This window comes from Macaca nemestrina, chromosome 11 (assembly GCF_043159975.1).
Source record: "Macaca nemestrina isolate mMacNem1 chromosome 11, mMacNem.hap1, whole genome shotgun sequence".
Taxonomy (NCBI): domain Eukaryota; kingdom Metazoa; phylum Chordata; class Mammalia; order Primates; family Cercopithecidae; genus Macaca; species Macaca nemestrina.
The window spans coordinates 81170752-81183311 of NC_092135.1; the positions used below are offsets into that span (position 1 = coordinate 81170752).

Sequence of the window (12560 nt, forward strand, 5' to 3'; positions counted from 1 at the left end):
TTTGCTGGATGTGGCTTTTTTCCTAATATTTGGAGGTAACTCTCAATTCTTACCTTCTTTCCTTGGAGCTTAGAATTAGAGTCTGTTTCCAAATATAGCCAGCAGATGGTGCAATTTACTTTATTTATACTCTATCTCACATGAAAAAGCATTAGACTATTCTATATACATACACACACATAATATGTCTCGTCTCAATCTCATTCATATGTACAAATTTAAGTGTATGTTTCAAAACTTTTTATCTATTTGGAAACAACCTATTTAACATAATTTATCTCTTTTTAGAAAAGCAGTGTTCATTTTTTAGAGTTTTATTAATAATTCAACTTACATTTTATTAGCTTTATAGACCTCAAAGCAAGACACGAGAGGAGACTATTAGTCATGACAGGAAATATATCATTTCTTTTTCATCAGCTTTCTTACACAATTCGTAATCACATGTCCTGCAAGACAAGAGTAAAGCTGGTTCTGATGTGCCCGTGGAATTCAGCAATACTTAGCTATAATTTTGAGAGTCCTGTAATAACAAATGTTAAAGTTCTGATTTGGTAACTGACTTCAACAGAGCTTTCAAGTTGAAATTTATTTATGGAATCATTTCAGCTATTAGACTATCCATCCTATCTCTTGTCAATAAAGGATGCTTTCCCATAGGAGATAACTAATAACTTTATAGAATTTTAAGAAGTAACAGAATGTTATTGTCCCCTGGAGGTCACACTTACCAACCAAAGGGTAGTAACTTTTATTAGAAGGCTGAAATAGTCTATAAATATTTCATTAAATCCTTAAAAATGTGCAGGTATTAATTCTCCACTCTCTTCTTTTGATTTCTGGCTACCACCCTGAGATGGATAAAATGTTCCTGGGAACCTGGGGAAAATGCGATTGTGCTGAATTTATCACCTGCAATATTTCCTGGTGGGATTATCTGAATACATGTGGATTTCAGGAAGAATCTTCTCAGAAAATTTCATTATTATTTTAAATGCTAGGCTCAGCATCGAAGTTCTGCCTTTATCATTCTCTCTCCCAACATGTTCCTACCAATTCTCAGCTCACTTTAGGGAGCAGGCGAAGAAAGGAGAGAAGACACTGCATTTTCTGGCCATCTCAGTCGATTCAAAAGCATTTATGGTGCAGGGCACTGGCATGGTGCTGAGTTGATTGAGTTAAAAAAGACATAGACTTTGTCCTTGAGGCAAAGCAGCTGCCAATTGCTGAGTCCAGGGAGAAGTGCTTTTATTTCTTCAGTATGGGCAGAGCTGCCACGGAACAGGTTATGTGTAGGTGTGAACAGGTAGAGGATGCTCACATCATTCCTATCATCCTAGAAAACAGATAAAAATTTTACTTTCTCAGACTGCAAAGAAACACAGTTTACATTTCTGAGAAATTAGAATTCTAGAATACTTTAAAACAAAATATAGTTTTGACTTTCAGGTTAGCATTGTAACTAATGAAATATTGCAAAATCCAAGTTCCTTCAGGGTTCAATTTAATGAATAGAGAATGGAACTGAAAAAGGTAATAAAACAGATTCTCACACAAAGGCTGCCTGGATTTTGCATCTGAATAACACTCTGCTGTTACCACCCAGAGCATCTTTTCTCTTCTTGAACCACAAAAAAGACCTGGCTTTCTGCTTTTACATCTCTTGAGCATCATTCCTATATAATAGGTCACTTGTACAACACTCGCACATAGCAATGAATATGAGGATATTTTGTGTATGACCCATTTACTTGAAGGAATTGTTCTATTCTAGGTGCTTTGGTTGCAAGGAACAGGAACCCACTCAAATGGCTCAAGAAAAAAGGGATTATTTAAAAAAGAGAAATTCATGAATACAAAATACGGGAACAATAGTCAGGTTTTATAATGAATGTCAGAAGGCTATATTCTTTCTCTTTTTCTTTCGTAACTTACTTTTAACAAATGGTCCCAGGTGAACTTGAGGAGGTCAGGTGGGGCCAGCTATATTAGTCAGGATTCTTTAGAGGGACAGAACTAATAGGATGTGTGTGTATATATATATATATATATATATATATATATATATATATATATATATTATTATATATTTATGAGTTTATTAAGTAGTATTAATTCATATTATCACAAGGTCCCACAATAGGCCATATGCAGGCTGAGGAGCAAGGAAGCCAGTCTGAATCCCAAAGCTGAAGAACTTGGAGTCCAAAGTTCGAGGGCAGGAAGCATCCACCACAGGAGAAAGATGTAGGCTGGGAGGCTAAGCCAGTCTAGCCTTTTCACGTTTTTCTGCTTTATATTCTGGCTGTGTTGGCAGTTGATTAGATGGTACCCACCCAGATTAAGGGTGTGTCTGCCTTTCCTGGTTCACTGACTCAACTGTGAATCTCCTTTGGCAACACCCTCACAGACACACCCAGGATCAATACTTTGCATCCTTCAATCCAATCAAGTTGACAGTCAGTATTAACCATCACACCAGCCAAAGCTGGATCATATAAAGTCTTGAGGTTATGGTCAGGGATAATCTTGTGGCCATACGTGAACAACATGACAAGGAGAAATGAAAGCCCTCAATTGAACTGAACTGATTGGATTTTCTCTAAAAAAATTGACCTGGGACATTGGTTATTTGTGACTGGTTCTGAAAATACTAATAATAACATTTAATATTTGTCAAGAGCTTACTGTGTGTCAGCTCTTGTCCTAGGCTTTTTTCATGTTTTAATGCATTAATTGTCACAACTATATGATATGGATCAGTGTGATTCCATTTTTACAAATAAAGAAATGGAGGCATGACTGAAAAGTAAAATAGCTTATACAAGTTGACAAAAGATGTAGTAGGGCTGGTAGTGGAACCCAGTCAGTCTGACTCCGGAGCCTGTGCTCCTAGCCACTACATGACACTGTCTTCAAAGTGTTAGAGTGGGAGCTGGTTCTATGGCAAACCAAAGCCACATGCAACTCAAAGTTATGGAGTAGGAGAGGCAGAATGATGAGTGAGCAGAAGCAGCAAGTATGGGGAAGAACACCAAGCAATTGCTCACAGCAGCACCCCCACTGCTTAGATTGAACAAAGCCTGGGACGTGGCAGGTACTCACTAAGTATGGGTGGAATAGTGAATGAAAACTTTCAGCAGGGGCTGTGGATGTGACATATCCTCTGAGAAGCTTGGGTGTGCCAGTCAGGCAGGAGCCTCCAAATAACTTATTTTAATCTGTTTCCCTTACAAATTAACTAAATTATACATACACCAGATGAATACATTCTCCTTTTTAAAAACATAAAGCTCTGATCTACAGAGAATAGAGTTCCTTCGGGCCACTTCCCCATCTTTGTTTCCTGCTTTCCACTCCTCAGAGATCCTTCCAGGCTTTGTTAATATATTTAGATACATATATAGAAACTGTTGGAACTCTAAAGTATTGGTTTGCATATTTAAAAAATATTTGCATAAGTATTATAGTGTTTATTTTTTCCCTCATTTAATGTATCATAGAGATCCAGCTATATTGTTATGATAGACATTCAGACGGTTTCTAAACTTCTTACTATTATAAAATTATGTTTATAATTTGTATTACAGGTTTTTTAAAAAAAGAGTTTTGCTCTTTTGCCCAGGCTGAAGTGTAGTGGTGCAATCTCAGCTCACTGCAACCTCTGTCCCCTGGGTTCAAGTGATTCTCCTGCCTCAGTCTCCCAGGTAGCTGGGATTATAGGCACCCACCACCGTGCCTGGCTAATTTTTGTATTTTTAGTAGAGATGGGTTTTGCCATATTGGCCAGGTTGGTCTCGAACCCCGACCTCAGGTGATCCACCCGCCTTGGCCTCCCAGAATGCGAGGATTACAGGCATGGGTCACCGTCCCTGGCCTGTATAGTCTCATGATTATCTTCCAAAGAGTTTTAAATTTTTCATTACTTCTTAAACTCGTAAGTTATAAAAGAATCAAAGCATTATCTGAGATATCAACTAGTCCAATGACTGTAAATCAGGATGGTGGAGTGGTAGTGGGTTTATCTAAATCACTTCTGAAGCGTTTTTCCAATAACAGCCTCCCTATCTTCTGGAAGAATTCTGGCATGGCAACCACGTTACAGTGGCAATGGGAGTGAGTGGGGAGGGGAGGTGAGTAAGCACCTGGCTTGTTTGCTAAACTACCAATTATTCTGATAGGTACCTACCCCCAGCATGCCCCCAAAACATATAGCTAGTTGAAGACAAAACCAGGGTTTGATGCAAAAACTCCTGCCAATTTTAGTCTAGTCTTTTCCTAATTATTTTGCTTTGCCCTGACAATTCATCTTCATGGAATCTCCATAATCCTTATTAGTTCCAGATAGAAACTTCCTTCAATTTACTTAAACTCTGTTCTGGGAGCTCCCCTGCTCTCAATCTTCTTCATTTAAAAACAAATGAACAAATTAATGAACAGACAGCAACACAAACAAGCTAAAACAAAAGGGCAGAGATGATCAACTATACACTGAAAACTCATTTTCTCATCTCCTGACCTGGGGTTATTGCTGTGGGGGGCGGGGGTGGGGGGGGGGGTCAGCTTCCCAGCCAGGTGCTGCTTTTCTTAGGCAGTTTTGCATCCAGGGACGTCCATGCACTCATCAGTTTTCAACCGCCAATCAAGCAGCTGTCTTCTTTCCCGTGGCTAATCAGGCAAGGGTCATCTGTCACAGAACTATCCAATCAGCATTAAGGTGCCGAGTACAAAAGGCTGCTCGAAGACGGCGTTTTTTCTGACCAACAACGTTCTACTTTGTTAAGTATTTGGATGTGAGATATATATGGAAAGTTGACATTTGGCTGTGGGAGCAGAAGTAAAAACAGACACGGCGAGAGGGACCTGAGGTAGGAGATAAAGTTATGAATAAGCAGATGCTATAAATGTAGAGGAAGTTGGTCAGTTGGGAGAGTAGCAGAAGCAGGGGCAGAGAGGACTGAGTCATCATGGCATATGTTCACCCACCTCTTGCTGCTGAGGGGGCAGTAAGATAATTCAGGCCTGGAAATGTATCAGAGCATTTCAGTTTACCGCTGCGTTTCCCCCTCTGTGAGGCTCAGTTGAACGCTAAGCAGGGTTTCCGTGTGATTCTGATTTCCTCTGCGTCCCTGTGTTTCTTGACAAATCCGTCTTTCTTGAGGTAGCCCGAGTGATTTTCTGCCTACCAGGCTTGCAGCCAGAAGAGCCTGACGCATCTGTCCTCCTTAGTTTTCATTAATTAGGATATTTAGTCTGCTTATAATTAAACATGAAAATATGAATGTATAAAAAGTAGGTATTGCCTTAATGACTGATTTGGGGAATATTTTATGATTTAAAATGATGTATGTTTATTCTTTATTTCTTTCAACAAACATTTATTAAGTATGTACTACTTGCCAAATTGTTTCTTGTTAACAGAACGAAAAAGACAGTAGGGGCCTGGTGCGGTGGCTCATGCCTGTGATCCCGAACTTTGGGAGGCCAAGGTGGGCAGATCACAGGAGGCCAGGAGTTTGAGACTAACCTTGCCAACAGGGCAAAACCTCGTCTCAACTAAAAATGCAAAAAATTAGGCAGGTGTGATGGCACATGCCTGTAATCCCAGCTACTCTGGTGGCTGAGGTAAGCGAATAGCTTGAACCCGGGAGGTGGAGGTTGCAGTGAGCTGAGATCGCGTCACTGCATTCCAGCCTGACTGACACAGATTCTGTCTCAAAAGAGAAAAACAAAGCAAAACCGACAGTGGAAGTCAAGGTTAGATTTGAATCATTCCATTTCCAAGTTCAATGACTCTTCTCACATGCTTAGTTATTATGCCCACACTTGATTTTGGGGGGGATCTGCAGGAATGTCTATATTTGTCTCAAGTTGGGTCCTCCAGAAGCTGCACTTAGAAATTGCTTTTCTGGATTCTCCCGCTGCATATTAGCCACATCCTTCAGCTCTTTCAGTGAATAATCCCTTTTATTCCTTTGGCCAGAGCCATGCTGATCTGTGACTCTAGCTATTCATCTTGGTTGGAAGGAAAAAAATGGATGGTTCTTGAGGAGAGCTGATATTGTCTTAAGTAGCATCTGCCTAAGTTGAGGCCTCTGCCTAGTCTTTAGGCAATGCAGTGGGGTCTACTATCGTCTAACAAGGGGGAGTGGGCTGCCTCTGCAAGCCCAGAGTGTTCTAGAGAGTCTGAGAGTTCAATGTTCTTGAGTGTACCCACCTGGATATCTCTACCCCTAGCCTTGGAGTCCCACTCCTTCCCTGATAATGTAGGAGACTTGTTGGGGCTGTGAATTCAGGGTTATCTCAACTCTTACTTCTCTACTCTTACAATGAGGATCGAGGCCTGGTCTTTAGCAGGGTCTGTCTTGTGGTCGTAAGAGAGGAAGGCGTCTGTAAACACTGCCCTGGGAGCCTTCTAACTTTCACATTTTGCCTTAAGTGGCTAATTGGCTGAATGGAGCTTGTTATTTTCTCTCTTCAGTGCATCAATAACACTTAGCAACAACCAAACAGATCCCCCAGTCCTTATAATTACTATTTCTATCATACTTCACAATGCCAAAGATATCACAGAAGCCATTGCATTCCTTCAACCTGTCATCCATTCCAAGTCACCACAGGTGAAATTCTTGGTAATTGCCATGCTGCAGTGTGCCAGAGGCCTTCAATAGTCGCTTCACACTAGGGAGGGAGTCCTAGTTGCCATCTGGCTGGAAAGTGATCCAACTTCACAACTGCATCTCAGGCACTGCTAGTTCCTCTTTCTCTGACCAACTGTTTATTTTGGTGGTCTGTGGAGTGTATAGGTGGTGATAAATTACAGCCAGCTTGGTCTTGAAAAGAAGATGAGAAGTAGGGTGGTAGATAGAATGGAGATAAAGAGTAGGGCTTGGAATTAGAACTAATTAGGATTACAGCAGAGAGGAGATAGCCAGTAGAGAAAAGGGGGAGAATGCAAGGGCCTGAGTTGGTGAGATGACATGGAATACAAAATTGATTGGATTGCTGCTGCTTCTGAGATTGGAGGCACAAAAACAAAGAAATACATACAACTAAGTTTGTCAGTCATAATAATATAAATAATAATAGCTAATATTTACCGACTTCTTACTGTGTTGAAGCGTAGTTCCAAATGCATAGGCAGAAATTAATTTTCATTTAATAACATCAGAAAATGATTTTTTAAAGTTTTCTACCAGGTCTTTGACATAATTCAATACATTAAAATGGGAGAAAATAAGTCAAGTGTTGAAAATATCATTTTCTTGCTATTAAGCCCCATTTCCTTCTGCACTTTTCTTAAAAGAGTTAGGAGTTTTATATTTCATTTTTTTATAAACAACAATTAGAAAAAGCCACTCTTACAAAGTTCCTATTGTTTCAGTTCTTTCTCTCCACCATTAGCCCTTTACTTTTAATATAATGGGCACGCCTAAAAATAAAAATTGTCTTGTGTATGGCACATAATGGAATGTGAATGAAGAGCTGAAAAAGAAAACATTTCTTTTTCACAAGGCATCTCGATTTGATGGCCCAGCAGGCAGCAGTTTATTGCAGCAGTTGCTGCAGAGATCTTAAAAAAGGTGAGGCTTTGCCCTGAGCAAAAAGGGCAAAGTTAACAGGAAGCTATATAGTGTCTCAACACTGCAAATAAACGTGGAAGGGTGCAAGGGATAATGTAATGGGACATGTGTCGTTTGAGAGGTCTTTGGAGTATTTTGTTGTGATGGAGACCAAGCAGTATCTTGATCATTTCCTACATCTGTGTAGCTCCTTTTAACTAAAGCCTATGAGAAGCTCTGAAGAATATATTAATGGAGAATAATAATCTCATGATTGTTGCAATTGAATTCCTATAAGCATGAAACTTCCTTTACAAATTAAAGCAGAGATTATGAGTTAACTGCAGGGCTTTTCTCTCAATTTCACCCAAAAATATTATTTAAATATTACTGATTTTAAGATGATAGAGGCTTATAGGCTTTCACAATATAAGCTGTTTTTGTTTGTAAACAGCAGTGGTGGCCATTTTTGGCCTTATGAAAAAAGATAAGCCTAGGCAGTAGCACTTGACTTTAGGATAACTGGATTTATTTCAAGTTACTCTAAATTAGTATTTAATAAAATAGAACCAGTGTGTTACTGATTTCCTCATTAATAACATTGATAATTTTCAAAATTAGTTCATATTTTGTACTAAAAACTTACCATAACTTAATATAAAGTCAGCAATTTTGAACCATGTCTGAGGAGGTTCTGTTCCTGAATACTTCGTTATAAAGTTGTTTCACCTGCAGCATTAACTCTAGGGATCACAGTAGAGTAAGTTCAGTTTATTTCTTTTGTTTAATGAATAGATGAAATAACTGCTGTAAACAGTTGTAGTAGGGAAATAATTTAACATGGTTTGAATTTGTGTTCTCAAATCTATTGATTAACAGAACTAGGGCATGGGCCTTATGCTAAAGAAAACTTGCAAATCTGCTGCTGGACATTTTTCTTTAAAATGTTAGGAGCACCCACTAAAGGACTAAAGACCATAAAAAAATTAGCTAACAAAAAGGTTTATTTCAAAGTATATTGTTCACTTTTAGCCATTCATTTAGAGTCTATGTTTACTATAAGCATTTAAAGTTATCATTATGCTAGTTTCTTTTAATGTAATGGTTTGGCGTTAGTGTATGTAAGGTAGCTTTTAATGAGATAAATGATTGGGTCTGTGTTAGTCAATATGCTCTTGACTTAAAATGGCAAAAACCTACTTAAAATAGTCTGAGTGATCCCAGGAATATGGCAGCAGTGAAGGTGTTGTTGTGTCTCCAAATGCTTACATAAAAGGAGACAAAGCTAGATAGTAACACTAAAAACCTATTGACAATGTTTATTACAAAGCCGGGAGACAGGCTATCCCCACAAATCAAACACAGTCAGTACATGAAGACAAACCACTAGACCCAAGACCTGTACAGTGTCAACATCTATGTAAGAGAAAGCAGAGGAATCGGTGGAGAACAGGAGAACCAAATACCCACAGAAGTTCACCATAAAGTGAGCAGACCAATTTGAGAACGGCAATGAATACTAAGAGGGTTTTGTTCAATCCGGTATTGGGTGAGTGCAAGGGAATGACAGTGTGTGCTGAAGGATCTGGAATCGTTTAGCTTCTAGATTCACCAATGAAACAGACTTGCAAGGATTCTCTTCCAGGATAGTGCCCCACTCTAAGATGAAACAGCTTGGAATAGAGTCAGAGCAACTCAAGCAAAATAGAGACAACTGAGACAAGAAAAGAGAAGTTTGAGAAAAGATTGAGTTAAGACAACAACAATAAAAACTCTGTAGCTTTGAATTTGAGTTGAGAGTGTCAGCATGAACTCATGAATATGGAAAGACTGAGATGAGTTCTAGAAACAATGACCAGCTCAGTAGTAATGTGTATTCCTAATGCCAAATATGTCGTTTTGAAGGCAGGGTTTCTTTGGAGAAATTGGCTGCTTACAACATGAGACTGTGAACCACAATAGCTGCTTGTATCACAATAGAAAGAGGCCACTAGACATTATATTTCACTAGATTAAAGACCCATACCATCTATGGTCTTGCTAAAGGCATTGAACTTGAGTCTGATCAAGCCTTTCACTCTAGCTGCCAATTTGCTGGAAATTGGAAACAAGACAGAAAACAGTACAGAGGAACATGCTGAACGGTGTCATGAATATGTAATTGGCAAACTTCACTGGGAAAGCAGACAGGTCAAATACAGATCAAATGTAAAGAAAGCGGGGGGTAGAACACATAGATGAAAGGGATTTAAATGACAGAATTTAACGGACAACAATATAGTGGCTTGGGATGCACATTTGGGTGGCAAAACTATAAAGAAATGAGGAATTTATTGGTATAAAAGTCAAGATTGTGATTCCTTTTTTGAGATAGAGACAGGACATATAGAGGGGTGATGTGGTTTGGCTGTGCCCCCACCCAAATCTCATATTGAATTGTAGCTCCCATAATTCCCACGTGTTGTGGGAGGGACCCAGTGGGAGATAATTGAATCATAGGGTGGTTTCCCCCATACTGTTCACATGGTAGTGAATAAACCTCAGGAGACCTGATGGTTTTATAAGAGGTTTCCGCTTTCACTTCGCGCTCATTCTCTCTCATCTGCTGCCACGTAAGACATGCCTTTCTCCTTCCGCCATGATTGTGAGGCCTCCCCAGCCACATGGAACAGTGAGTGCATTAAACCTAGTTTTCTTTATAAATTACCCAGTCTCAGGTGTGTATCAGCAGAGTGAAACAGACTAACGCAAGGGGCTTCTGAGATAATTGGCAAAGTTTTATTTCTTGACTTGGCAGGTGATTTCAAGAGTGGTATTTTGTGTGGCTCTCTGTATCTATTTATTTTAAAATAGGTTAAGATTTAAGCAAAAAAGGGATTTTTTATGTACTATATATCCAAGTATTCCAGGAGTAGGTCGTAGAATTGTCTGAATTCCGGGGTTCAAATGATCACACTAGGATGGAGTCTTTTTCTCATAATTGTTTGACTCTCTCCATGGACCCTCCCCACATTATCTTCACTTGTAGTCATTCTCTGTTGGGATGGGGGGGATGGGCCCTGACAGATCCAGGCTATGTGATCTTTAAAGCTGGTAGCGCCAAAGAAGCCATGGATATAAACAACCCCTTTGAAACTTCTGGACAAGATTGGAAAAGTAGGAGTAGGAGAGTGATGAGGAAAATTGAAGGCACTGATAGAAGTGATGAAAGCCCATATCTTACAAACATAACACAATTGACTCAAAGGTGTAAAAAGATTAGGAATGAAGAATAGAAACTAACCACAACTTGGTGCCCACAGGACTTAATCAATTGTCTGTACGTTCAGTTGTAAAGGGAACAAACAAAATTCACAGATTTTGTGTAACATGAGATATGATTAATACTACACTTAACCGTTTGTGACAAGAAAATTTATTTTTTGACTTTTGTGTATATTTTTTGGGAATTGTGTATAAAAGTAAGAAAATATTTAATAAATCAAAAATTATTTGGGAAAATTAATGAGTGATAGGTGTATAAGGAAGGGTCTCCTAAATAGGACATTCTTACCTTTTAAATCTGAAGCCTCCTCTTAACCCTTGGAGCTTCTAGTTGCAGCAAAATACTAAGTCTGATAAATTCAGCATTGTTCTATGAACTCTGTAAACAAATTTGTACCTGACAGTATATACTTAACAATCAGGATTCTAGTAAATTCAGATGTTGGCCTTCGGAGTTCTCTGGTGCCAGTAGCTGCCTGACCAGGGGCCCGGAGCCACGGGCTTAGCTGAGGACCATGGGCTCAGGGTCTAACCAGCAGTTTATAGGTGGCTGCGCCAAGGCAGCAGAAGAGGCACCCGAGGAGGCGCGGGAAGATGCGGCCCGGGCGGGCGGCGTACGAGCCTCAGCTGCTGCATCTGTAAGTGGTTCAGCGTGCGCATGGGGTTCTGCTTCCTGTCCATGACCGCCCGCGCCCGGGTCGCGCTCAAACCCCTAGTGGACGTCTTTGTGCACCAGAGTAAGCTGCACTTGAAAGGCTTCCTGAGCTTGAAGGAGGGTGAGGCTGACTACCTTTTAAGTAGTCAGCCACGGGTCTGGAATCCATCCGTGTCACCGGACCTAGTGGGGCGTTCCGTATTGGGAGTGAGGTGGCCAAAGGGGAAGAACATGCAGAAGCGCAGATCGGACGTCAGGTGCTGCAGCTGTGGAGGTCTAGACCATCATGCCAAGGAATGCAAGCTGCCACCCCAGCCCCAGAAGTGCCACTTCTACCAGAGCATCAGTCATACGGTAGCTTCATGTCCGCTGAAGGCCCAGCAGGGCCCTAGCGCACAGGGAAAGCCAACCTACTGTGGGGAGGAAGAAATCCACAGCCCTGCCCTGCTCCCAGAGGCACAGAATTGAGTCACAATGGGTGGGGGCTATTCTTTGCTATCAGGAAGTTTTGAGGAGCAGGCAGAGTGGAGAAAGTGGGAACAGAGTGAACCGGGGGTACTTGGCACTGCCATGTGTCTCAGACTGGGGTTCACACCGTCACCCTTTCTTCCCTCTGTTGGGGGAAAGGGTGAGTCAAAGGAGCTCCAACCATGCTCTGTCCAAATATAAGTGGGAGTTCTGGGGGCAACCAGGACGTGGGAATCACCCTACAACCTGCATGCTTTATCTGAGGCTCCATCTCCAGAGTTTCCAGCTTTTGAAAGTGGCCTGGATAGGGAAGTTGTTTTCCTTTTGAAGAAGGATATGCAATAATTCCCATGCCAGAGTGAAATGATTAAGGATAAGACCAGATTCACGGAGCCCAGCCACTACATTCTGTGAAAGGAAATCGCTCAGGAGTAAGGCAGTGTTTTTTTTTTTTTTCCACATCTTGTATCCTCATACCCACTTTTGGGATAGGGTGCTGGCAACTGTCCCAAGCAATGGATAGTGATGATGGCAAAAAGGATGTTTGGGGGAGCAACTGCAGACCTGCTCCACCTATGCTTACCCCCACCCCATTCTAGGCCAATGTGATT

At 40.6% G+C, this 12560-nt stretch overlaps 1 pseudogene; it reads left to right on the forward strand.

Annotated features, from left to right (window-relative positions):
• The first annotated feature begins 11341 nt into the window (after positions 1-11341).
• On the forward strand, positions 11342-11949 carry LOC105499554 (protein lin-28 homolog A pseudogene; annotated as a pseudogene).
• The last annotated feature ends 611 nt before the right edge of the window (positions 11950-12560 follow it).